Consider the following 5277-nt stretch of genomic DNA (forward strand, 5'->3'; position numbering starts at 1 on the left):
TAGTGTACATACACAGGGCAGCTGAGGTCAGATTTATCATCCTGCAGCAGTCTAACAAGGACAAAAACGCTCATCCGTTTAGCGCACGCGGTCCTTCGATGTATTTTCAAAGGCAAAACATGTAGCAGTAAAACCAACGCAGCTGGTTTTGTACATGAATTTCCTGGATTTTAGGATGAGAACCCAAAGTTTTATATTTATTAATTTAAGTAGCACAGTATCGTCACTTGGTATTTGCAGTTTTGTCGTTGCTTCCAGTTCATATACGTTTAAGAATCCTAATTCGAAGTCCGACTGGAAAGCCCACGTTAGTTTCTTAGTCTTCCACACAGTGGGGACCTTCCCAGCTTGCTCTAGTCTCTCCTTAGTGCTTATTGATCGCATGCTCTCTGCTCTTCCTTTTGTTACTCTTCCTCACAGTTTCTTCTTATAGATTAGATATGCCAACTGTGTTGTAAATAGCAAGTGAATAGTTTGTAGTGTGTTGAATTATTCTGTAATAACTGTATGATTGGTGTACAAAACATGAAGTCTAGCCTTGTCATCTTTATAAGGATGCACAGGTATATATCATATTATTTTGCAACTTAAGCTGTAGTTGAATAAATATGCAAGCTCTCGCTATATTCCTGGTGTTGTTTATTGGTCTTGTAACTCAAACATTGCATTATACAGAGTAATGTTAAAAAGTTTGGGGTCGGTAGTTTTTAAAAAAATTTTTTTATAAATGCATAATTGTATTCAGCAAGGATGCATTAAATTGATCCAACGTGACCGTAAAGGCATTTAAAATGTTTCTATATCAAATAAATGTTGTTCTTTTGAACATTCTATTCATGAAAGAATCCTAGAAAATGAATTGTATCTCAAAAATATTGTGCAGCACAACTGTTTTCAACATTGATAATAATTAGAAATGTTTGTTGAGCAGCAAATCAGCATATTATTATGATTTCTGAAGATCATGTGACACAAGACTGGAGTAATGATGCTGAAAATTCAGCTGCGCATCACAGAAATAAATTACATTTTACTATATATACACATTGAAAACAGTTATTTTAAATTGAACAAATATTTTACAATTTTTACAGTTCTAGTGTTCAAATAAATGCAGCTATGGTGAGCAATAATAGACTTCTTTAAAAAAAAAAAATATGAGAAGATCCTACTGACCTCAAACTTTAACAGAAGAGCACATGTACAAAAGTCTGAGACTTTGTTATTTTTCACCCAAGTTTAAATAAATAAAAAAAAAACTCACTTTTTCAATGCGCTCTCAGACTCACAGTATTCTTCATTGGCTATATTCAGAGTGTTTTTCCTGGTCAGTAGGTAATTAAGAAAACAAATGTGGTGTCATATAGTTCTTAAACACACTTGTTCATTTTTAGTTCAAGTTTGTTCAACATACAGACGCCAATGCTGTCATTTAATAAAGTACAGGCCTTACTATGGAAAGTCCTGCTCTGTGATTATGTCTATTAGACAGACTCCGTGGTTACATTCTGAGGGGACAAGAAATCTTTTCACAGTTGTAATCACATGGACAGGGCCTCCAAGCAGAATGCCGAGGCACAGATCCTCCTATAAGCTGATCGTTTGGACGTCTGAGAGTCTTCCACAGATATAGCACTGAAACGTCTCAGTAATGGACAACAGCTCTGCTGAAGCTCACCAGTGACCATTTGAAAATGATTTGCACAGTTCATCCTGCATGGTTTCAAATCTGTTCGCTTCGCCATCTGTTGGCTTTAACGATCTCTTTGCACAAAAAGGTCTTTCATTAACGAACATGTGCACACTATGATCATATAACTCTGGTGCTTTTAGCCACATTTTGGCAGAATTAGAAGGTGTCCAGTTCTACGGAAATGGGCTGCAGGATTAAACAAGATCTACTTCAATCTGTCTCTGACTGAGAGGATACTAGAGAACAAGCTCCTGTACCCTTTATTTAGAGGATTACATTTGCAAACCACATATACAGCAGTCCCACAAATTATTCAGACACTATCACTTAAAAAATGTCTACATGTCACACACACACACAACACACACTTTATATATATGCATATATATATATATATATATATATGCACACACTGCTGTTCAAAAATTTGGGAAAAAATGCAGAAAATAACAGTAATATTGTGAAATATTATTGCAATTTAAAATAAGAGTATTCTATTTTAAAATACTTTAAACTTTTTTTATTCCTATAATTTATTCCTGTGATGCAAAGCTGTATTTTCAGCATCATTATTGCAGTCTTCAGTGTCACATGATCTTCAGAAATCATTCTAATATGCTGATTTATTATCAATGCTGGAAACAGTTTTTGCTGCTTAATATTTCTTTGGAACCTGCGATTATTTGATGAATAAAAAGTAAAAAGAAGAACAGTATTTATTTAAAATAGAAAACGTTTGTAACAAAATACACTACCATTCAAAAGTTTGGGGTCAGTATTTATAAACTAAAAAAAAATCAGAATTGTGTGATAAAAAGTCTCAATTTATTTATTTTCTTATTCCATTGCAGAAACAGGCTTCCATAATGATCGCACAGCTCTATCCACCTCATTTTTAACGTAAGAGCGGCGTGGCCACTTGATACTTGAATGTGCGAGGCTTCCGGCGTCCTTCAACTTGACTTGCATTAAACAACAAAATATGAGGAAAACAGTAGATTTTAAGTAAAATGAAATGCATACATTTTAAGTGTCCAAATAATATTTGGTGCAGTTATTGTTAGGGTTCATGCAATCGTTTTATCATCCTCTAGGCTGCAGGAAATTGCACATGATTTCACTACAATGGCACTGAAGTTTCTCTTTGTGTTCTGCAGCAGTATTCTACTCAATGAATTCATTTGGGAATACAAACAAGATTATCTGAGCGTAGTGCCCTATAAAATTTCCTGTTTCCCGAGCGCTACAGGACAACAGCCTTGTGCAATGGGCTTCATGTAAACAGGGTACCGGCCTTCCCTGCAAACAGCACTGTTATCCAATTATTACAGACGACTGTCATTGCTCTTCTGGACAGCTGCAGCTCTGGTTTTCTGTTTGGCTGTAATCATAAAACATCCAGGATAATGTACAGTCACCCCAAAATTCATTTGGACACTTAAAAATGTCATCGCATTATGTTGTGGATGATAAACCAGGTGAAGACATTAAGAAACCACCATCAAACCCTGGCAAACACCAACAAAAACCCAAACGAAATGTGTGCTTATGATTTTGTTCTTTAAAACATATGCTGTCTGGTTTGATATTTTGCATCTATATAACAAAATTAAATACTTTTGGGTGACTATGCATGTGGAAAAAAAATTGAAAGTTTCTGTTAGCCATTATCATGAACTGAAACCCTGAAAAATAATGGCTTTGGCTTTCTATGAAATGAGCAGGGTCTGTTGTAGAAACAGTCACAAACATGAAGTGATTGTATATTGGCTTTCTTTGTTTCTTTGTCCTAAAATCCCTCAAAAGAGGTTAGTGAGTGCATCTGACACGCTGTTCTGGCCGCTTGCCACAACTCACACAAATCTGTTGCAGCTGAGCTGCGAATTCAGATGGAGTCGCCCAGCAAGACCATGAAGCTCAGTGGAAGGTGAAGGAATGGAAGTGAATCACACCTGACACAACAGCACTTAAAAAGACACGCCTTCACCTATGCATTTGAAGAGCATCAAACTGCTCTTTGTACAGCCTGTCTCAATGCTTGAAACATCAAACATTATGAAAATCTGTGATGATAAAGCTTTAGATTACATGGTGCTTGCCAAGTCAAGCATTAGTATTACCTTTGCTCACAGTTATTCTTAGTGATGTGAACCTTAACCCTCAAGTTACGGCCATATTTACCATTGCTCTGCGAAATTTTGTGGGCGAAATCCAGTCATTCCTATAGACCTTGTGCATCAGAGAAACATATTTTGCTTTCCATATATTTCAATCCAAGAAAATACACTCACATCAGGGTTATTATAGTTGACTAAAACTAAAACCACAGAAATGTTAAAAGTTACTTGAAATAAATGTTAGCTGAAAATTAAAAACAAAAAACCCCCCCAAAAACGTATTTTATTTTAATTTAGTTTAACAAAAACTATAATAGTATTTTGATACTAAGACAACACTGAATATGTCACATTTGAAGAAAAACTATTGTCTATCACGTGTGAATATATAAATGTATATTTTTGGTATTAAGGTTGAAACTAAATATATTTTAAATTTCAAAAATATATTCACATATAAAATAAATTTTTGCCAAAATATTTATTTCTTTCATTCCTTATATGGAATTTGGTCACGCAAATACGCCAAGCCGACCAACAGACAGACATCTTGGTTTGAAAGTCACTTCACTTCAGTGTGAGCAGACTGCGAAATTTAGCTAAAATGAGACAGAATATAGTAGATTTTATGGACTTTTTTGACACGTACAAATAAACAAATACTTAGCAACCACCCAGAACACTCCAGCAACTGCCTGACAACATCCTAACAACCATAAATAACCCCTTAGCATTGAGGCCAGTGTTGCCAAGTCTGCGGTTTTCCCACGGAATTGGGCTACTTTAACACTGTTGCCACAGGTTGAAGCGACCCCAATAACGTGATATTTAGCACCTGGGGCCAGGTGCATAAGCATAGTCACCACGTTAAAACTGTGTCTTAAGCATTAATGAATGGAGTGAGGAATCCCCAAATGTGATTAAACATGGATCGGATCAGCCAGCAGCTAACATCGCTACTAACAGGTGCTCAAGGTCGAGCAGACAGCGGCTTTCAGCTCAGAGCGCAGCCGAGCCCAGGACTCTGATAGTGGGCGACTCTATTATCAAAAACATCAGTAGCAGAAATACAACAACATGCTGCTTTCCTCAAGCAACAGTTTCTGATGTAAACAAGGAACTTTGGAAAATTCTGATGAAGCACAAGACTGCAAATCGAATCATCATCCATGTGGGGAAGAATGATATTCGGAAAGAGCAATCAGAACTCCTTAAGAAGGACTTCAGTGAACTCTTTGAAACACTTCGAAGACTTAAAGTTCAGTCGTTCATCAGTGGACCACTCCCAGCAAGGGGAACTAATATGTTTTCACGTTTGCTTGGGCTGAACACATGGCTACAAAGAATCTGCAGCTTAAAAGGAGTCAATTTCATCGACAACTTCAATCTTTTCTGGGGCCATAGACAACTGTTTAAACTGGATGGCCTCCACCTAAACAAACTTGGTGCAAGAGTGCTAAAGGACAA

The sequence above is a fragment of the Sinocyclocheilus anshuiensis genome, unplaced genomic scaffold (genome assembly GCF_001515605.1).
Source record: "Sinocyclocheilus anshuiensis isolate Anshui unplaced genomic scaffold, SAMN03320099.WGS_v1.1 scaffold443, whole genome shotgun sequence".
Classification (NCBI taxonomy): Eukaryota; Metazoa; Chordata; class Actinopteri; order Cypriniformes; family Cyprinidae; genus Sinocyclocheilus; species Sinocyclocheilus anshuiensis.